Source organism: Rhopalosiphum padi, chromosome 4 (assembly GCF_020882245.1).
Source record: "Rhopalosiphum padi isolate XX-2018 chromosome 4, ASM2088224v1, whole genome shotgun sequence".
Lineage (NCBI taxonomy): Eukaryota > Metazoa > Arthropoda > Insecta > Hemiptera > Aphididae > Rhopalosiphum > Rhopalosiphum padi.
Window position 1 is genome coordinate 21,974,172 of NC_083600.1, and position 25,265 is coordinate 21,999,436.

Consider the following 25,265-nt stretch of genomic DNA (forward strand, 5'->3'; position numbering starts at 1 on the left):
CTATGTACCGTTATAATACGATAAAAAAAATATTAATATATAATTATTATTAGCCGAGTCGACCGGTGACGTAGACGCGTACCCGAGTGTAGGAGGTTTAACGTGTTGTACGCGGGTGCGGATGAATCGTCCGACAACGGTTTCCGATTGGTCGGGCGGCGTTGTCGTTGTGGCGTAGACGAAAAGCATCCCCCCCTGCAATCGCTACCCGACCGCCGCGGACGGTCCGCCCGACCGACCCCCCGAAGTCCCATCGAGTTTCAGCGCGCGGAGTATAAACGAGCGCCACAAGTTGATCGGCATTTCACAAGTATCACGGTCGTTGGAGCAACAGCCACTGTACCACGTATACCTCCTACTGCAGCGGACTTCGCTTTCAGTCGGGATATCATCGGTAAGTACCCGCTTCTGTATATATTACATAGCTAAGACAGGTAATCGTGCACCCAGAAAGCCAAATAAAATATAATATTATCATGTACATGCTGAATGATGACGTCGTGACGAACAAAAAATAAACAATATGATATGCTCTCGAGGACGGAAATGAATTGTCGCGTAGTAGCTACGGTATTTTAAAACCAAATTTTGACATTAAATGATATAGTTTTGAAATAGATATTTATAACTCGTGTCGTACATTCACTAAAAATGTCATTTTTAGAATAAAAACCGAAATAATAAGTACCCTAAGTAAAAATACTTCTTCGGCGTCTAGTAAGTTGTGCTTTTTTAATCCAAAAATTAAATAGAACGTTTAATGATATTTTTCAAAACGCTTAAATTTGTATTTCTTTTAGTACTCAATTTCAAATACTAAATATTAAAATTGAAATTGTACATACTTGGTCGTTAGATCACAGAATATAATTTTGTATGAATTATCTTTTCTGTTAATCAATCAAATAATATGCAAAGCCATATCTTCCCAACTTATAGATAATAATATAAAACTACTATACTTACAAAAAAAAAAACGCTATGACCATCATGAAGATGACCCAACAAATTATATTTTACGTTTCGATATTGTTATTAGCCATGTAAAGTATTCGAGTGATTGTATTAAAATAATTCTTAAACCAAATATACATTTAAATATTTGGCCATGTGACATCCAAGTATAGACATATTGTGGCTCCGTTATTATCATTAGTTTTTCTAGTATGATTTTATTGCATGATAATAATGTACTTAGATTAATACACAAAATTGGAACATTGCATAAGTATTTTTATATTAGAACTAGTTTTAATAGAGATAGGTAGTCTAAGAATTATCGATATTAGATTATTTTAATATTTTTACCTTTATGTTACATTAAAAAGCTGAAAATACATGCTACTTTAAAAAAAGTGTTTGAAAAGTATTTTTGTATCTAAATACATAAATACATTAACCGATAATAATTATTATTATATAGTATTATTACAGACATCAGATTATAGAAATTATTAAAGTATAGAAGATTATCTAGTAGAGACGTGTTTCCGAATTTTTCTTAGGATGTATTTAATATTGTTTAGTCATTTTATAAAATCTACGATTTCATGACTTTGTGTTATAAATCAAACCAATTTTTCTACCTCATTTTTACTAGAAATATAAATTATTTACCGTCAAGCATCCAATATATTTTTATTTTCATGTCCATATACAATAATTTATATGTACAATACTCAAATGTATTATATAATAAAAATACTTTAATTTTACGTCTTATATCACATTGTAAATCACACAAAAAACCACTGTTAAAATAAATTCTCTCAATTAATCTGGCAAAAAAAAGTCTATTATAAAAAAAAAAAAAATGTTTAATTTAATTTTTTACGCAATTAAAATATTTTTAGTTACCGATTATAAATAGACATAAAATAGAATTCCGTGTACTTTTTTGTATAATACAATTAATTATAATTTAATAAAACAAAAACATAAACAGCTATATATTGTATTAGTCAAAGAGCTAAATTAGCTCTTAATATTTTGACCGATTGTTAAATTTATTATTTTTATATTTTAAATTGTTTTGTTTGTGATTAAAAACAGCCAAACAAAATTTTTGCTAACGGTGTATAATATATACTATTTATTGTACAAACATGAATGGATCGCCTGTTTATACCTGTGTTTCAGTTACATAAAAGAAAATACGTAGAAATCTTTAATTATTTGTATGATGGTGTTAATTTTTCGTTTATAATTCACAGGAATAATAATATTTGTGTGGTTGATTCAGATTTCATACAAGTATTACATGCTCAAATGTATATTATTCGATTAAAATTACATTTGAACAGTGGTAAATATATAAATGTACATTTAAAATTATAAGTGTGCCGGCCGAGTGAGCGCGGTCAATTGATTTTGGATATTTGTTGGGGTTTCATTAAATTACAAATTATAATCGAGCAAAACTTATTAAAACGAACGAATAAATTATCACAAACAACGATAATAACGTTAACATTTTATTTTCAAAGATTTTTAGTATACTGTTAAAGAGACAGTGGGTCAGTGTTATTATTACCTATGTATTAGAAAGTAATCAAAATCCCTGGTGAACAGATTTCGCTATCGAATTAAATCCACACGGGCGTAACAATACGCGTGTATAAATAATAATTATATTATATATTCCGGTACATAAATTAATAATTTACTCATTAAGTGCGGCCCCGATAAAGGTTTCCTACAATTTATACTACCTTCACGCATACATAATATCATAATTTATAACAGTTTGAATCGTAAATCTAAATATTGTAAATCTTATCAAAATATTTCACATCCTGAAAAAATATTATATTGGGTAGAGCTTGCCCGTATGAGTATAAAAAATCATTAATATCGTTGGAAAAATAATCCACGAACAAAGATATTGAAATAAGAATTTAAGTTTTAGGAATTTTGTTTCAATAATAGATTTTAATAAACAATACGCGAGATATAATAATATAATAACAGTGAGGATTTTTGGTTTTTAATTAGTTATTTTCAATTAACGTTGTAAGCTCAGTAGTCAGTATTCAATGTTTCGATGTAATTCACTAATTCATAAATGCTTTGGATAGGTACGTTAAATGTTTGTAATTAGAAAAGATCAAATGAGATAATATACTGTTTGGAACTTAACAGTGTGTTGAATTCTATGGCTTTATAATATATATTAGGTATAATATAATTGGGGAATATATCTCCGAGAAACTACCAAAATACGTTTCAACAAAAACAAAAATCATTAATTAAAAAACAGTAGGTATTTTTAATCAAATAAAAATGTGATATTTCTCGAGTATGTTATTTTCGCAATGCTTGAACTGAAAGAGATATAGACGTTTTGTCTATATATTCGATCGACCAAAACATATTTCATTCTGTTGAAATTCGACTAGAAAAATATTTTTCTTAGACGATCACTACATCGCGTGTTTTGATCCGTTAAATGATATTACTGGGTACAATATAATCAATACATATTTCTTTTTTATATTATACTTCTTTTAAAATGGGTATAGATTAAAGTATTCTTAATCCAGCGTTTACTTTAATCGAGTAACAGTATTTAAGTATAAGCAGCACTTAATTATTTATTAATAGGGCTGATTTGAAAGTATTTGTTTTTCGAAATATATATTTATATGGAAATTTAATATATTATTATAATATACCTACAGATATATTTAACTTAATTTTGATTAAATAATCTTAATTTATCTTTTTTATCTTGATATTTTTTCATATAATATAATATAGTTCATGTAAAATATAAATGTGATATACCTATATGTACTCACGGTAACGTATTTTTTATGGTAATATTTTACTGGTAAAATAGATAATTATTTGTCTATGAAATATACATCGGTAACAAGAGTGTATTTTAAAGGTATATTTGCATGTATAAAAATATTTTAGCAGCTAATCATCAATGTTCTTTGGAAAACAGTTTATCAAAATATAGGTATAAGTATACAATTTTTTTTAACAATTGAGGTTACTAAAGAATTAAATAAATAAAAATAATATTTTTATTTTACATTAAAGGGGTTTTTTTTTAACTTATATTAATTCAAATTCCAAACCCTATTTATTACCAATCGACAGGCAGTTTTATTAATCGACTATTGTGAATTTATAAAAAAAAAAGGGTATGCTATGACTAGGGATTAAATTTTAATGCTTTAAACAATTTTAATTCCCATAAAAAACTCATTTATGACCTTAACTCCAAATAATTCCACTAAATAAAATGAACTAGAAATATATTTTTATTTTAATACTTCAATAATTTCACTATTATATTTTATTAAAACAATATTGCACAACTTGAACTATTTTTTTTTTTTTTTTTATTAAAAGAAACTTTGTAAACAATTAGCTTCGACAATTATGATTATAAATATTACATAGAAAACAATATTAACAACAAAAATAATATTACAAATAAATTAAATTTTTAAACCAGTCTGGTTGATGAAGGATATAAGTGAGGTAATAATTGGTACATTTGGAACTTGAACTAAAAATATGTTTTTTGACTATTACGTTTCAATTTTAAAGAATACTTTAAAAATACATCATTTTTGTCGTGTTCTTAAAAATATCTAAAAATTAAAAAAATCCATAAAAATATTAAGAATACCCGGAAACTTAAAATGTATTTGTTATTAATTTATAATATGCACTTGAAACACATTTGTAGATTGATTAAAAACGTGTTAAACGTTCCAAAAACAAAAAGACGCAAGTTCATTGAAATATTAATCGTAATTATGACCAATGATCAGCTCAATATTTAAAGACTGGAGTGTACACTTTTGCACATATTTTAAATATTATCGTTTTCCGTGCTAAATAATCGACAGTGTATATTATTTTATTCTGACAAATAAATATTTAGGTAACTTCGCAGCACCTTAGATAGGTATTTCAATAAAAAATATTTTAAAGTCATTGCGGTACCTTTATTTATTGTTTATTTTGTGCATATTTATGTGCTATACAGATATGGCATAACCTAAGTTAACCTGTTATAGGCACACGGATTTGGTGTGCACCGTGCACATTGCACATTGCACATTGCACACACCACACGCACGAGACACACACACAAGCACACTAGCACGCAGTATCTGCCATCTAATAACATAGTATAACGGCTTAGGAAATTGTTTATACTATTGGTTCGTCGGGATCACGGATACGTGCCTTAGTAATGGTTTTGGCGCGAAATGATTATTTTTGAAATGACACTCTGCGGTGAGATCGTGATGTACGTAGAGTGGGAAAATCTACGCAGCCTGTACCACTGTGCACATACTGCGAAGCCAAATCATTATTACAGTTTAACGTTTAATTGAATATTCGGTGACGCGATAGTTGTATGTTGGTGTGTGTAATTCTCATCCGAACAACATATTAATATGATTATTGTATTCAGTTTATATACTCATTAGTCGTCACAAATAATAATAATAATTAATAACAACAATAATGCTTTTGGAATACCTAACCAGTTGAGCAGCAAAAATACTGATACATACTATTATAGTCATTTTATCACCATAAGGTCGTTATTTTTTTACAACGTACTACACTATATGTTAACCGAATTAGTACAGTGGTACGGACGAATCGTCGAATTTCGGTGCGTTAATATCCAAACGCGCTTAACATTTGAACGTTGCTACAATATCGAAAGTTTCGCAATACTATCACGCAGGGTAGTATACTTCTGTTGGATGTCTTGGATTGAATAAAAAAATAATAATGGAAGATATGGACTTTCAAACTCAGAGTTATTGTGATGCAATAGGTTTAACTACTAAACACTATTATTATTATAATAGATTTTTGGATCTCAAATCTCGAATGGGCGAAACGCAATTTTTATAACAGAAATTCTTAAGTCTAATTATTTTGTCTAAAACATCGTTATTCATTTAGAATCTAATTCAAAACGAAATCGCACTTGCTTTAAAACAGAAAAGTAATCAAAAATTTTCTCGAAATACAGAGCTATGGTTACATTCCAAATATACAGCCCTCGTCTTCGAAGTTTAATCGAATATTTTATTTTTATTTTAATAATAATTAATAATTATACATTTAACTATTTATTATTTTCCTGTACACCCGTCAAGAACAATAGTAACTATTGTACTATACTAATGATTTTTAATATATTTTTATTAATTTATATTTTGAACCTTCGAAATTCTAAATAACCGATCTAACCGACGTAGAATACAATTAAAATTAAATTATACATAGCCTTTGTGGTTGTATAGTAAATATCAATTAATAGAACAAAATATGGTTTATGCATTTTTAACTAAATATGTACTTTTAATAAAAAAAAGTTTAACTTTAATACCCTGGAATTATGAATATGTATAAAATATAAATATGCAAATTTCTAGAAGTCCCTAACGCTAATAACAAACACATTCACACATAATATCGGTTTCGGTAAAATGTTAAAGTTAATTTGTGTTTTTTTAAGTTATCACATATTATTTGTAGAATTTTATTCTATTCGAAATTTTTTCATCGATTTTACCTAGACTTTGGTTTACCTAACCATTTTAATTTGGAGTTTTATATCAATACAAAAGTTAAAAAATTTTATTTACCCGTACGGAAACGTGAGACGAGTAAGTTTAAACAAAAGTCAACCATGTAAACAACAGTCGAAACAAGGTTGTTCCAATAAGTTTTAAGGATTTCCCCACACATAAAATACGTACTCCCAGTGTAGTAAATCAACGGTGTCGTTTAACTTTTATTTTATTATAACACATTCGCAAACGACTTGCTCGTAGATTCCTGGAATCCAGTACCTGCTATTTAACTAGGGAATTAAAACAGATTGCCAAAAACAAAACATTCGCAGCAAACACGCTGCTCATAAATTACGAGAATTGGCAAATTCGATTTCGACGTCAATAACAATTCGAGCCACAAAGAAGCCGAAGGATATTTTACAACAACACCGCCTGGTTGACTGCCTTTGATATCACAGCTTGTAGGGCTTTGTTTGGCCGTCGAGCCACGCCCTACCATCGCCAATATTGTGTTATATGTTCAGATAGGTACATATTACGACTTAACTATAACCTCGAGTATATAAGAATTCGAATCTGTCCACTAATTTTAAAAGCTTTAATAAATACCTACATTAAATTTTAAGTAACTCGACGTCAACCGTTTTTTTTCTTTCTGAAAAACCGACCAACAGTCCAAACGTGAGACCACGGAGACCACCACGCTGCAGAGCCTCAGAAATGTATAAAGCGTAGTTGAGGGATCTCTACACCGGCAACATTCCTATGGTTATCTCACAAGAATTTCGTCAAACAAGAGAGGCAAACTTTTATTATAATAATAATAATAATATGACATTCAACGTGTGCTGTATTTATTCCGGGCAAAAGGACAAAAATATTTTGCCATATGGTACATATACACGCGCGTAATCCTTTCAAGCATTATTGCAGCAATGTGGAAAAAATGAACGAGGACCGTTTCGTTCGTTTTTTTTCTGCTAGTGTACTACTATACAGGTATATCAGAAAAACCATGTCCATACGGCAGATCGACTATAGTACATCGACCGCCAATGCAATAGATGGCTTAAATAAAAAATATGCATATCGCATTTTAAACATAACTACACCGATAAGTTCTACACATTGTATTGCGTTATAAATTGCTGTGGAATAAGTGTCTTACGAATAGCTAAAAAATAGCTGAAAATTGTATGTTTTTACTAACGAAAAAAAAATATTATATTTCTATCGTAAAATTAATCACAACATATTCGTCCGAGAAATAAAAGCGAGTACACATCGTCCGCATTTGATGCCTGAAGCCGACAGCTTTTAAGGTCATGGATTCGATTTCTACACGAAAAGCTATAAAACGCAATTGTATATGATACTAAAATATTATTAACGCCCCGATTGAATTTAGTATTTTTGACGGAGGTGAACTTAAAATTTCAATTTACCATTTTGTACGGTTGTATAATATGCCACTAGCGCACGGAACTCACGATGGAAATCCCTTGTATTTTTCAGCTACAGCTTAATTACTGCAGGACAGCAATCAACGGCGGATGATCGTGACTCGAGTGTTTGATTGCTGGACTAATCACTGTACAACGCTGGGATTGAACATTTTTAAAAATAAAACGTAAAACCGAATTAAAACGTGCGAGAACAAAAAACAATTTTGTTTACAGCATAAAACGTGTAGATCTTTAGATTATTAAAAAAATGGTTTTAAATAATATAAAACAACCACCGCCCTATGAGTTATAACTTGCGAGTTGTTATGAAGAAAATTCTGTATATATAGCGTGTAGAATATGCTAAAATTCAATCTTAAATTCTATGCATTTAATTTATTTAAAACAGCTATGTTCGATTAATTTGATTTTGCCGCATCGTTGTCATCCCTTGGTAGTTATCATAATAACGTTTGGTAAGATTAAGTTTTACAATATACACAACATATATATATATATATATATATATACTACATACTTATATAAACAATAATAATAATTTCGTAGTAAAGTTACGATTTTTGATTTACTGAATCGTTATAATCGTGACAGACGCGACAACATTAGACGTGTATAAACGCATATTATAGAACCATGTGAGGGCGTATGCGATTAATGTGTTACTTGTCCCGACAACATTATTAATACACCTAAATCGAGATGAATCGACAAAAATACATAATTTATCCTGTCGAACATACAGTGTCGTAATCACATAATGATGATATGATCTATTGAATTTCCTCATCACCGCCGTAAATCTAAGAAATATAACGTTAGGCGTATTGTATTTATGAACCGTAAGTCTTCGGATTTTGAGTGATAATCGCCGGAAATTATAATACGACTCGCTCGCTGTTTAAAAAAAATACATATATATATCATATTTTTGCTTCTACCGTTGAAATTATAAAGCGACAATAAACCACTCGATAATAACACGATTTTGAACGAACATAAATTTTTTAAATAATATATTATACATACCTGTTCAATCTTAATACACAGAATTCACCTAAGTTAATATTTAAATGAAATCTAGGAAGGTTGATCTAGGTAGCCCGACGGAAGTTAATTATTAATTAATTAATTGATTTATAGTTGTTTACGCGCATATATCAAATAAGTTTACATTTTGACCGGACTCAAAAATAAATATTTAATCCGTAGACTCGCAACGAATAGTTTCTATAATAATTAATAAAATATAATATTATACATACAATTCTATAATAGATAAAATGTAAGTTAATTTTGTGATAAAAAAAATCCTAAAATCAAATAGTTATGTACCAAAATAATCGTTTGAGATTATTTTGTTTTTATTTATCAATTATATAAATTTAAATTTAAAAAACATGTTGAAAGCGGTTATTTTTCAGCACAAATTACTATAATATAATTTGTAGTAGCAGATAATTTTTATTCAGGAGTAAAAAAATGTAATATACCAGTTATACACTTTACACCCACTTAAAACACTACAAAAAATAAACTAATTTGTTACTGAATATTAATATTTGCAATTAACTTAAACTCGGAGCATCAGCTGTGCAGTAAAAAAAATAACATATTTTATTAAATTTGTTTAATAACTCAGTTAATAATTACAGCCCTTTAAGTTTTCTGGATCAAAACCAGTTCCCTAATTTACAAGTATGCCGTTTCCGCAAAAATTTAACCATTTTTTTTTTTTTATTATTACAAGATGTTAACACCAAAATAATGTTTGAAAATCGTATTAAAGCGCAAAAATGTAACATTATCATGTGTGGATTTTTAAATACAACATGAAAAAATAATAATAATGGATATAAAAATAAATCTTAATAGTATTACAGTACAGTATTAGTTAACAGCACTGAAATTAATATTCAAATAGGTGCATACATGATATATCATACAACTAAATGTCTAAATTATTATTTTAAAAAAAATCAGATATCGATCGTGATAAATAATCTAATACTGACAAAAATTAATCGGTGGTTATCGCTGACTCGCTGTACCTACATTATTGTACGGACTTTGCAATTATTTACATATTTCAAAGCATTCTTATACTATTGACTGACATAATATATTATACATTGGCTAAAAATTAAAATCATTGGTTTCCACACATTTTTTGGCGGAAACGGTCGACATTATATTTTTGACTAAAATCGCTCTTCTCGTCAACATTGTCGTTCGATCTTCGAAACTTTCTTCCTATCCAACTCCCTTAGCGTCATAATGTTTTTGTTTTCCGAAATCTAATCTCATAAGTTTGAACGGTTCTAATCATCTTACATATTTTCCACTAGTAGAGAAAACATATTGCTATGAGATTAAAACGATATAAGACGCATAAGTTTGTTGACCGAAATAAATCTGAATTTATTATACTAACAATAATGCGCATAAAATAATATATGCGATGCGTCTGAGTCTTTGCGAAAACAAAAACCAATGGACTTAAATGGTAAAGTTTTCCACACGCGTTTAAATTTTCTCTGATACACGTATATATAATAACAAACATTAGTTTTCATTTATTTAAACTATAAACAAAATTAAATTGGACTCAACGCGTCGTGATTAAAAAGTGCGTTTGGTGTAAAAAAAAACTAATCTGAACTTTTAAAATAAAATATCTACTGTCTAGTTAAGCATTTGTTTTTGAAAAATGAGAGAGACGGAGAGAGAGAGAGATAGAGGATCCACTCGTGCTGAATTTTATTTAAGCGTTTTGCACATTTACATCGTTATATTTACATCGCAGATGTCGTTAGAGTTTAGCTTAAAACGTTATTATGAAAATATATCAATCCGTAGTATAGTGTTTCAGTCTGTAATTAAAAATGTTTGCAGAAAGTCCAACATAATTTGCGCGTGTGCGTTATTTTTTTAAATATCAAAGAGGCGATTTTTCGTGGATATATTTTATTAATTATTATTAGTCTATTGAGTAATAAGCTGTTACCGAACTTTCGAAATATAATAAATATATATATATATAATATATATTTTTTTTTCCATTTTCCAAGAGACCCGCGATGCTCGGGTTGTAATTATGTAAAACGTGTTATTAGTTTTTACGGCTGTATAATGTAATTATATAACCTTTTGCCGGAGATAAACAAAATTAACTTATTATAATAATTTTCAATAACTAAACTCGTACAGGTAGGTAGGTAGATAGGTGGTACTCTTAACATCATAATTATTTTATAATACTATATTGTAAAGGTATATGATTTTTATTTTAAATCACCTACATATAAATATTGAAAATTCATTTTTTTTGCATATACATTATTTCTATGTTCAATCTGTGATTTTTTATCACTTACATCACAGGCGTTTTGTGTAAAATCGTGTTATCAATTGATTTGGTGAACAACCGTATTAAATATATAACACTAAAACATTCTAAGTCTATGGGTTGAACAATGTAGAAAATATAATCCCCATAGTTAGCTAACCGTGGTATTGAACTTGCCGCGGAAACGGTATCGGTAGATAAATAAAAAATTATAAGTGTTTTAGTTGCACGGGCGATACTATATTATATAATATATTATGCAGTGTGTAAGCGAGTTGGTTAGTTAGTGTAATTATCAACTATATTATTATATCATTATATTATTATTACGTTAACTTGTATTACTAAGCTATTTTCGCGCACACATTAAACTCACAAAGTACAAATCTGTCGTAGTTACATATATAGTATACAACATATAGTTACAGTGAACGAGTCTATTACACCGTCGAAATACAAAACATATTTCATAGTGTCACTTCGAAAATTCCTACATAAGCAGTACTATTATAATATACATTTTAAATATTATACGCACGACGAATATTTTATTAAATTATTGAAAAATATCAAAAAAATCATAAACCATCTTCGGAGGGTCAAGTGCAACACGAATGTTTCGTAGTTGAATGAATAGAAATGTGCGCTCGCCGATGAATTATTCATTCGTATTTGTTCTACGTAGTGTACCGCGGTAGTTCATAGTTACGTAGCAGTATTATATACGGTGCCGTTTAATTTAAATATGGTAAATTCAACGTTATAAATTGTAATGTTAAAACTCGTGGTCGTAATAAATGGCTGATCACGGGTTATAATATAAAATGCGCGACTATACCCGAAACATCGAAATAAATTTGAACATTTGGCATTTTTTTTTTTTTATTATAATCCGCATAATAAAGGAATAGACGAAGTGAATCCAAATATTATGTAGGTACCTCTACATTATACGCGTGTGAATTGATGCTGTACAACGTAAACGTCAGATGGCGGAGAAATATTATGATAAATATGTACATATTGTATTGTATAATGCAAACATACACTCGTATAGGCTGATACCGTCGTTGTTGGATATTATTCATTTCAGATGTTTTGTTTTGGCTTTTTTTTTTGTTTTAGCATTTAGCATTTTTTATTATTTTTTAATTATATTTTCAAAATCAAATCAACCACGTGGTATGTATAATTGAGTTATTCCGAATTTTACGTGATAGTATTACGGTTATTTTACACATATTTTTTTTTTTTCTACTTTTTGAGGACTAATCGGTAATGTAAGCAATTACTACAAAATATGTGATCCATATTTCCATTCAATCCACCATAATATTCACTGTCTGTTTGAATAATCTTACCCACCTTATCCTGTGCAATATTTCGTTTAATTCGTTATATTTGCAAAAAAAAAAATCAATTTCTTTCAAACATTAATTATAAACTATCATAATAAATTAGGGTGTAATAAACTCTGATTAAATTCCATAACTTGGTTATTTATTTGAAATCGTGCAAAATTTTAGACACTTGTAACACGCTCGGCAGATAGCTATTAATAACGTAGTGTTTCGTACACTAAATAAAAATTATTTCCGTAAAACTGTTCCGCTCGAGAAACAACCACTGTTATAGAGAGTATTAACACTGTCGTAATTTTCATATTTTTTGATATCACTATTATAAAAAAAAGTACCTATTTACTGTTTCAAAACTCATTAATTATATGTTTATGAACTTAATTAAATTTTCCAGAATAATTAGATTGCCGAATAAGTTTTCTTTTTTTAAGTAATCTTTTTAGCTGTAGAAATGATTTTACTCGAAAATTAAATAACCTATTCTATCCGGTATCCTATGAAATGTACAGTTTGTTTTTTCTTTATTCACGAAAATAATTTGGTCTCTTTTATAGATTAGTTTTAAAAATTATCATATAGATAAAATAATTTAGCAGATTAAGTTTTGGTTTTTATAAAATATCGATTTTTAACTATTACCTGATTCTCAAAAAAGTTCGCTACAAGGCACTTAGTTGGTCGACGAAAGACGTGATCCATATCAATTTACCGTTTGAAAATGCTATTCTTTACATTAACTATATATGACCAATGGATGTTGATTACTTTAGCTGTATAGCTTCACGTACTTATCTACCCTTAATATACGAATATTGATAGAAGGTCTGTAGATACATCGTATATTCTATATATTTGTTTTATCATTATTATCATTAAAATATATATTACAATATGTTGTACATGGATAAACAATAAGTAACATAGATAACATAATAAGTTCAAAAACAATTATATGAAACACATGGAGAGGAGATATTATACTACATCGAATAGATAAAAGACCATACGTTTAGTTAGTACTTTTTTATAGACTGTCTTCGTTAAAGACTCGAACGATGTGAACTGTGCTTTCAATAATTTCTATTACAATAACATATTTAATATTTTGGGTTAAATCGGATATGACTTTTGGTTGTACTACATTTCCAGTTTGCTTTATGTGTTCTACACCGTCTAAGACATTTTTTTTCAATGACTTATATTTACTCGACTTAAATATTGTTGTAGATAATTCAAGTAAGTACATTATATTATGTTTATATTTTAAACGGTTATAAAAAAATTTAATTAAAATTACAATTATTAGCACATTTGCATTTATTTTTAATCTTATGTAGAAATGTCTAAAACGATAAAATCAAATATATCGGATTATACCAACGTATAATACGTATAACAATAATATATGTGGATTGAATTTGTTTTTTTCATATTTAATTTTTGGTATATTTACAGCGGTACTGCCGACGAGGATTCGTCAGTGTTTTTCATAATATATATTACATTATTATTATATAAGTATATCACTATCTACTGCAAGTGTTTGTATAAAAAATTCAGTTACTTTAGTACCTATTCCACATATCTATTATTATATTTTTTACCTAAATTATAACGAGGTGTTGTATCGCCGTTATATATTATGAACGTCAAACGTAGTATTATATTATGCAAATGGAGACGGACGCCACAGCGGTTTTCGATTAAGCTGTCCGAATACGCGCAGATTTCGCGTCGGACCCGATTTATAATAGGAACGCATAATATTTGAATAATCGAAATAACATTATTTTCCACCAAGTTTGAGAGAGACGGGGCAAGGCATAAACATTTATCGGCGTCCACGGCGCGATGGTCGAAACACGGTAAATACGCTCTTTAGCCACGCACATTTGTCGTGTTATGATATTATATAACATTATATTGTACAGGTACGGATATGAATCGCATACGCATCGCAACAAGCGTGGGACTCTGTATAATTGCATAGCATATTGTATAATTATACTGCAGAAACCAATTAAAAGGCCCGTCAATCAATTCCGCGCGTCTTAAATGGTTTATTCCTTCCCCGTAAACCCCCTCTTTACTCACCCCCAAAGTGTTCGAGCATCTTTTTTTTGCCCCGGGCCCCGAGGCACGAATATACAGTAATAATAATAATATTATTACAATATCATAATATTATACGCGCGTCCGCCGGTATTAAACGATGGCTTGCGAATCGCACCGAAAATGTCTGTACCGGATCGTCTAAGTGCGCACTTTACGGTCCCCAGAGATTTTCCGGTAACGACCCTACTGCGGACCGCGCGCGCCTAACATAATATATATATATATATTTATATAGACGTATATATATGTGCACACATTTAGTGTATACGTATCGTGCGTACTTACGTGTGACTGACTCCTCTTCGAAAACGTGTGAACGGCCGAAAATAGTTTATTTTTCGAACAACGAAACTATTCACTCGGGGCTTTACCACCGTTGTGGCGGCATCACTTATATTGCATTATAGAAATTCTGTATAGTATGCGAGTACACCGTTTACGTGATTTTTCGGTCACTATATGAATAGCACTTACTTAAAATATTTTCTAGATAAATCGATATTTTGAGAGCAAATAATTATTATGATATTCACTATCGTTAATCGTGTCTCGAATTTTCGTCGATTTTTAAATGTAGACATACGTTTTTAATTTCGAACATGCACCACACAAGATTATTTTCTGTAAGATTACGTGCATAAATAACTGTTTGAGTGAGAAAACAATCACATAACTGTATACGACATATTATATCGCATGTCCTGATATACGTTTTTAAGAGTAGTTGTGGGTGGGGGCTTATCAACACTGACTGCATTTTTATCTAATATTTGTGTTTTTAATTATCGTAATAAATATTAATAAAATACAAAGGTAGTGTTTAACCTTCGTTCAAGTCCAAACATATTATTTTCTAGTCTTTAGAAAATACATTCTTACCACATTAATTGTTTTTATTGTTTCTGCTTTTCAATAGTTATTATAATTATTTCTATTTCTTGTTGAAACGTGGTTGATAATATTTTAAATTTTTCTGTGTTGAATTTGTTTATTCGATTAACTTTCTATATTCAATAGTCGACATTTATATGGAGAGATGGTAAAACGAAACATTAATGCTGAAAATTCATTCTGAATAATATTGGGTACGTCTCTTTGCTCGTTATATTTTGTAACGATTTTCGTATTGGCATATCGCTGATGAACACACGATCTGTGTTAATCAGACCAAACATAATATAATCTGAAAGATTAAAAGATCGAATTGGGTTTAAATTTTGTAGAAGTAAATTTATGCGACGTTTACGGAAAACCCAAACCAATTTATAATGTATAACGAGAAATATTTACAAATAATGTAAAACGTGACGAGCTTTTTAGTCTGATTTTTGTTATTTAATTTCGCTACACGCCGATGTATATACGCAATTAATGATGGGTTTGATGGCGTCCGCATTTTCAAAGTTAAACCATAGGCTAAATTCAGTAAAAACGAAACGTTTTACTAAATCGGTTAATTTTTTGCTTTGATCAGTTTAATCAGTGATTACAACTAAATGTGTGGGTGCTGCCTTTGTTGGTAGATGAGTACCTACTTTTATTTTTACACTTAAAAAAAATGTCTATTACTGGATATATCATCTGTCAATTATCGAAACCTATTACTTCCGGTTTTGAAGATGTCACGCAAATCCCATCAGTCCGAAACTTCAAATTTACCAACGCAAATAATGCGAATTACAATTATTAATAATAATGGGTGCACACTGCATTTATAAATCTATTATTATTATTACAATGACTGAAAGAGAATTGAATCACGTTTTATAGAAAACAAATAATCACTTATTGTGGTCCCATTTTAGTCTATCTCTATTGAGGAAGCATTACTATCATAAAGACTTAATAGAACTTACAGAAACAACAAGATCTCTTCTTGTCCACCGTAAGCATCATGAACATAATACAATACCTAACCTACGCTATACTACTTATACTATAAATTATTGTTATGTTATTATATATTCAGTAAGATACAAATTGTTGTTAGTACGTATATACAAGCGAAATAACTCAGAAAACAATCATTAAAATGTCGTGAAAAATCTTTTAATGTCTTTATTCGACTTAAAATTCGAAAACTTAGAAATAATTTAATTTCTATAGCTTAAAGAGAAGAGAATTTAAAAAAAAAAAAATTATCCTGATTTAATGCTGTTATCATGAGATAATTATATATATATGTAATTTGTGAGTACAGTAACTATTATTATATTTTTTTTATATAAAATTGGTATTAAGGATTTTTTACATTTTTCCTAAAACAACATTTTTAATAAAACAAATTAAATTTTTATTATCCCCCACAAAATACTATTCTGGTCATAAATAACACAACTAATTAACTATAGTGGTTTGAAATTCGATTTGAATAATAAATCAAAATCCTCAGAAAAATGTGCTACTCCGGAGTACTATATTAAAAATGTATGACGCATTATTATTTAAAAATGTGAATCAGAGTATAACGATAAAAATGGAATTTTTTTCAAAAATGTTATGTTGTAATATATGACTACAAATTGTATATAAAATTTTAAAAAGACGTAAATTTACAAACAAAAATTAAAAAAGAATGTAAACTGAAAAGGGAATTACCTACTATATAATGCGAGTGTAACGTGATAGGTGGTAGTCTGCAAAACGTCCGATAAATTGTATTTCGAATGATCGCCAACGTTTCATATTGCACGGATATATAGCAGAAGCACTCCTCCCCCGTTTGTATAGTAGTTATAGTTAATATATTTTCTTGTTTTTCGCGCCCGACTCAAATCCAATTTCGTTCGCGCGCGCCGAGAACGATTCTGTACCACATATATAGCTTAATAGTAAAGCCGGCAACCTTTTTGACGACGAACTCACGCGTAACCGTTTGAATAAAACATCAAATAAAACGAAACGACGACAGCGGTACTGCCGTTGTGTACAATACAATTTTATCATCGATCCTTAATCTATTCTTGTTACACAAATCGTGTTCGCCGTGTCTTTCGTTAGAAAACGTCTGGACCAGTTTTTACCCATAAACCAGTGGATTGCATGCCACGTTCTATAGAAATCGGGAGCTTGTAAGTCTTCCTATGCCGTCTGATAACGAATGAAAAAATAACTGTTATATTTTTCTTTAAGAATATTGTACGAAATATCCAAAGAAACCACTACGTACATGGAATATGTTCATGGTAAAGGTGGAAATATTTTGAGCAAAAAAAAAAATTCATCATTTTCCACGAAATGCTTCAGTGGACGGTAACCGCCTGTCATTATTTTAAAAATAAATTATAAAACCGAAGAATTCGCTTTTGTTGCATAGTATAGTTTTGACTTCGATGATAAATTGTTGTACTCGTATACTAAAAAAAATGATTCTGAGCAAAAGAGATGGACAATTTGAATTTATAAACGCTTATCAAGTAAGACAGCGTCATATGTCATGTCTCTCCATTTTATTTTTATTACTGTAAAACTTTAAGAAACAATATTCTATCATGTTAACAATTTAATAATCAATCGAATTTCGTTTATTCCAATTTCCAACATCACATCATGCTCACACCAATATTAATTCGCATAACAAATAAATATAATCTTCCTAATTAATTTTTTTGAATATCGAAAATAACTTAAAGAGTCAACAGTGTAGTTTAATTAAAATTTCGTTTACGTCTTGAGCTTTAACAAGTTAATACTTAAAAGAAGTAAAATTTAGAAAGACGACACGAGTGCAAACTTAATCAAAATTAAACGAACACATTTTAAAACTTCCGTTCTAAACTTACTTATCTCATATTCCTATAAGACTGTTAACAAAGTAACGATAACGTCAAATTATTAATTGAAAATCCACAATTACCAAATTTATACCAAACAAATTTAAATATAAAATTTATTTCCAGAATTAATTTTGTTACTTTAAAAATAATTCTATAACGTTAAATTAGTACATACTACCCATAAAATAGAAAAGAATGTTCGTTTTTCTGTTGTACTCAGATGATTTATAAATTATAACAAAGAAAATTATAATAATTTAATAAGACCATTAAAAATAAACTTTTATTTTCAATATAGAAAAAAATATATTTTTTTAAAAAGTTTACATTCTTACAGTTTTTTTTTATTTGTTCTTTAATTGGACTTTGTCATTAGCTTTTAATTACATAGTTTCCTATATTTTTAATAACTTTATATATGAATGAACAATAATAACGTACCTATATAAAGTACAATATAGTGTACAATACAGTTAATAATGCAATTATTTAATATCTGTTTTTTTTTTGTATTACTTAAAGAGTTTTCTGCGGAGGTACAAACTTCTGTTTTCAAATGACAATTGCTTTTTTCTGCTGTAAATTATTTAACAAATACATTTTCTTAAAATATTGAGAATATTTGAAACCAAAATTCAAACGAGTAGTTTTTGAGTTATTTATTTATGTATTAATGTTATGTATTTATTTGTGTATTAAGGATAATAGACCCATGGTAATGGAATTTTAAGATATAGAATCTATGGTAATTTTAAATTTTCTAGTTATTAATATTAGACGAGCTAAGTGTTGACATTTATAAATTTTTTTAAATTGTCTAAGTATAATAAATATTTTATCCAATATTACATCAATTATAATATATATTTATTAAACTATTTTTAAAGACAATTTTTTCTTAGTAATATAATAATAACTGAAAACCAATTTGTTCGAATATATTTAAAAAGATACATACAAATATAAAAAAAAAATTATTTTCTCAATATTTTGAAGTAAAAAGGATAGGATATTCGTTTGAAAAGCAGAAATTTGTATCGTCACAGGACACTCCTTGAATAGTTCAAAAACTACCAAGAATTTTAAAAAATGGTCTTTAAGCATATATTTTACAAACTCCATAGGTATATCAAAATTTTAATAAATTAATTATTAAATTAAAAATTCAGATAAGCCATTGCTTGATGAATAACTTTATTAATTTAAATGCATTGAATGACTGTACAGTTTAATTTTTCTTTTTAATCAAATTATACGACCACATGTAAATATGTAATGCATTCAGTTGTGACTATAATTATTATTGAAATTATATTTACACTATAAATCATATTTTCATTTAATATTATGCAAAATAAAAAGTGAACGTTAAATAAAATACATAAATATATATTTCAAATTGAACAGTGATATTTTATTTTGAGAATTTTTTTTTTTGTATGGTTTGTGTGTTTTTTGCTGTCAACACTCCACTGCTGTTTTTTTAGATAACGATAACGAAGATACAAGTATTACAATACGTTTTACTGTTTGACTTCGTATCAATCTATATCTTTACACTATATTTATATAAAAATTCTAAACATAATTGACTTATTTTTGTCGTTATGATTTAAAAAAACACTTTGGCTTGAAGTTGATTAAATTTAATTAATTTCACATGCATAAGACAACTTTTTAATATAATAAATTGATATTAAAATTTGGAATAGAAGTTAGGTCACGTTCTGAACGCTACAATTCATATACGTATTGTTATCAATAACAGTCTTATATTTAAGTAAAAATTATTTACTTCATATTGTACGTCTAAATAAATTATCATCAGCGAATTGAAAAAGTTTTCGGGTAATAACTGTTCTGAAAAGTTAAAGTTCTCTGAGAAGAGTAACTTCTACGAGGTTTCCTGTTTGATGTTTGTGTTTTTAAAGGCTAGAGGTCTGATAGATTTTTCAAAACATTTCATGTCAATTTAATTTAACTTGGATTTAGAAACTTTTGAATAATTTATCATGGTTATATATGCACCGCATCACAATGTTATAAATTCAAAATAAAATATGGTTATTTTAAACAAAAGATAAAAATTTAAAAAAAAATACATAAAATTATTCATAATACATTACTACAGAACTACAGAACATTTACAAAAATGTTTTGAAATGTTTTAATTTTAGTAATTTAAACTATCTTCGAATATGCAAATAAATTTAAATTGTAGAACTGTATAATTAGTACTTACAACATTAACTTAAGTAGAAAAGTAACCTAACCAAAAGTACTAGATACTTAAGTATCTTTAGTCAACAATATCATATTATACGTACAATATACCAAACGTATTCAAGCCATCAAAAAATAAACAGCAGTATAAGCCACTGAAAATAAAACAATTCTCTGTGAGATGATAATAGAAGTGAGCATAAGTCAAAACTAAGTTAAAAAGCTAATGTTTTTTAAGCTTTTCATCTTACTCGAGTTATTTTCTATTTTAATAAACTCAATAACTTTACTAGATTAATTGTTCATTGTCTAAACTGAGTCTTTTTCAATTCATTTTAAAATATAATACAAGTAGGTATGTATTAAGTTAAAAAATATATTAATACAAATTTATAACTTCGGGCAAAATTAAATTTAGTGTTTTTTATTCAATTGAGCTATAAACAATATAAATATAAACTTATATACTATATTATAATATAAACTTATAATTACCTAAGTCATTACAGTTTGTAATTAGAAGGAATATTAGGATATATTTTTAACGAAATGTTAAATTATTTAAGTAACTTGAAAGTTGCACATTCATTGATGTTTCTGATAAAAAATAAAACCAATCAACTTTTTTTAACTGAGTTAAGTCAATATTTTTTTCCATATTAACTTGAAGCTTTTAGTAAAATACTATATATTTATTAACTCCGAACTTCAACCTAATACTTATCATGTTCTAAACTTTGACGTAAATTAACAAACTCAATGTTTAAGTAATATTTCTCGTTGACTTTTGATATGTGTGCCCCCGCGCGTAGTATAATGGAGAAAAAATGGTTTTTCATGACGTGTGAAAATAATTCCGGTCACAGCATCCGTATAAGCGTTCAATTCCACGACAAACCCCGAAATCGGCGGACGCGTACAATATCGAAGAAAAATCTCTACGACCATTATTGTAGTGGCAAGTTTTCTGTAATACAAACTTTCGGTGGGATGATGAAAATATATGTACCGCAGTCGTACTTACGTGAACACATACAGCAGTACAATAACAGTGCATATTACGTTTGTTTTTTTTTTTTTCGTTTCTTTTAGGGCTCTATATATCTCGTATAGGTACGTATTGTCTTTTTTCGGTACATCAGTCAATGACAATCGGGGCCAATCCCGAGGGATAAAAATCGGCGTGTTCTAAAATTCGGGAACAAAAAAAAAAACACCGCCGAATCACGGATGGCGTAAACAAATATCGCCGCTGAAATCGAAATACTAGTTGTGATGTCCGAGAATAAGCCCTCAATGCCAACGAGAACTCACGCGGCCACAACTATTATATTATAATACGTATATATCTGCGGGGAGCTGGCCACATCAATTCCGGTCGGTTTTCGTTCGGTGTGGTTGGAACCTGTAGTTCTTGTGGCAGTGGTTTTCTTATGTTTTCCGCCTTATGCGTGTACTTATTTTCGAAAAACTTTCACCGGATTTGCCGCTTTTCTGCGGGTGCAAAAATCCATTTAAACTTCGTATGCTCCAAAGACTTCAAACGCTTACCACAATACCACTACTCGTACAATTTTACACAAACCGATAATTATTAAACTTTTACACCTGTTATAAGTATAGATAGGTATCGCCGTATCATAATATTATTTGAATCAGACAGCAAATGTTATTTTTTTCATTTATTTTTTTTTTATCAGATTATTTTGTCGGCATACAGTAGTTAGTTGTGTAAAACATTCATTTGAATAGATACAAATTCACGTCGGACGACTCTACTTGATAGACATTGTAATTAATTTAATAAATTATATTGTCCTGAAGATGGTAAACGGAAACTCCACATTAAATAGTCTGAAGTACCTTTGTATTATTTTACCGTCCTTCGATTATTATTAATAATATGATAAGATCAAATTATATACGGTATTAAACTTAATATGATACAAGCACAAATAATTGATAATCCACCTATAATAATATATTAAACAAGCTGTGGTCACTAGGTAGGTACTCATTTCAAAATTTTCGTTTTAAAATATTTATAATAAATCTTCAAGCATCTGTTTAGAAATTATATAAATTACATGAAAAATGCAATTTGAACATCGAACAAAAATTAAATAAATTAAAAATATTTTTTAAATTAAACATTGATCTTATGTTTTTTTAACACGAAATCAAACATCATTGATAAAATAATATAAAATTATGTAGAAGTTATTTACCTTTTAATAAATAACAATCAAAATTACATCCCCTTAAGAAGGAAGGTATTTTGCTGCAATTACTGAATAATACTTGTATTATATAAATTTAGTTTTTACTATCATCTAACAATAGTCACACAAACTACCCCCTCCCCAATCACTGACTATAATACGGGATTATATTTACACAATATTGTTTTTTTCATCGCGTTTCACAACTATAAAAAAAATCTCGATCACGTATGGTTTTAATAATATCTCTCCTATATGGAAATAATATTACGTTAATACAGGTATCATAATCGTTTCCATGTAATATATAAGTCAGTAAAATAAAAAATAAAGCCAATAGCTTAGGAGCCGAAGCTTATCCTAATAATAATAAAAAAAAAACCCAAAAGAAAGAGTATATTTTTTAAATATTATCGATATAATACGGTATTATAAAGAGTAAAACACTGTGCATACTGCAGTTTTTAGAACACAATATAAACTACACAAATACCATACCAGAAACAATAAACTGAGGATTAGTGTTAAGTTTACTAGGTATAATATAACTATATAGATACCTGATAGACTAGGCACACAATGCATGCATAGTTATTTTATTAACGACAATTAATTATTGGTTGATATTGAACCAAAACTCGCTAATTATATTGCTAATATTGCTAATATTGCTATGATGATGAAAAGGAAGAACTGCAGGTTTAAAGTTTAAAAATAAGATGATATTATAGATGCCTATTTCAGTTGGATTGGGTTAAATAAAATTATATTTATATAAATATATATTTAATAATAAACTGTAAGTTAGTTAAAAATTAATTAAATATTCTTTTAGTTTTAAAGAAACCGTATACCTAATATACTAGTATACTACATTTAAATGAAGTGGTTTATATCCATATTGCTAAAAATTAGCTGATAAATTCGATATTTTTTTTATTAAATTATTACGAAAAGGATACCATATTTGTTTTTACACACTAAGACAGTATTGTATCGATACTTTATTACTATTTTAGGAATATAATATAAAATCCTTACAAAACGAAATTTTAAAATTATATTTTTTAATATTTTTTTTCATTAACAATTTTAAGTTTTTTATTACTTTCTTTAATGACAGAAGTTATTTTTAATATATTATTCCAAAGCAAAATGTCCGGAAATATAATTTTGAACAATTTTCTCTATCAATGAATAAGGTACTATCAAAAGGAAAAGTATGAAAATTATTAAAATTATTGATAAAAAAAATTTAAATATAGATATTGAAATAAAATAACAAATAATACGTATCGAACATCAAAAGCATTTTATAAATTTAAATGTATCAGTAGAATGTCATGTGATCACGGCTTCTGTCCATTATTACATACGGACGCGCATTTCAAAATTCAAATACCATTGAAGCTAAGTAACGTGGTTTATGATACTCTTGCAAGCGTGCGTGCATAATATATTATATTAATATAGACATATACCTATATATTGTGAGCAACCAATTTCGCTTGTACGAATAATGTCTGAAACACAATTCCGAAACGATATAATACATCCATATATTATTATAATAGTGGAACAACGTTGGTTTTAATATATATGATTGTCGGTTATATATATTTGCGCAGTACTTTGTGTTCAAAAAGTTATTATCGTCAATGTTCTTCGCTGCAACGGCCCCGCATGTTCATTATTGATTTTAAATATTAAATAGTATGGTATTATAGTAATACATATTATAAACAACGATCATATAATATTATTGTTGATAAGCATAACGCATACAACATGCGTAGGCGAATATTTGGTCGAATTTTAGCTTGGTGATGTTTCCTATTTATTTATAAGCACCTAAATATTAAGCATTTTGAATAAGTAAAAAAAATCGCATAACCACAATGAGCATTATAAAATATGTTTTAATACTTAGGTATTTTTATTCGTAAAAGTATAAGACATAAATGATAGTTAAATAATCAAATATAGACTATTTTCTAAAAAATGTATTTTCATCTCCCGGATAGGACCAAAAATAAATACTACAAGAAGAGACAAAAGCAAAATTAAATTTATAAATAACTTAAAACAGTAATAAATCTTTCTATGATATATCAATGCTATATAATATAATATTCATTTATATTTTATTTAGGGAGGGTTGGGAAAATAAATGACTTAATGGTA

General features: G+C 28.2%; 1 protein-coding gene across 1 annotated transcript in view; it reads left to right on the forward strand.

Moving 5' to 3' along the window:
- Positions 1-235: 235 nt before the first annotated feature.
- Positions 236-25,265, forward strand: part of LOC132928727 (diuretic hormone class 2) — a 46,445-nt gene continuing 21,415 nt past the window's right edge. Inside the window, exon 1 of the mRNA XM_060993586.1 lies at positions 236-394. The gene's annotated coding sequence lies outside the window, so the exon portion shown is untranslated. The remainder of the gene's footprint in view (positions 395-25,265) is intronic.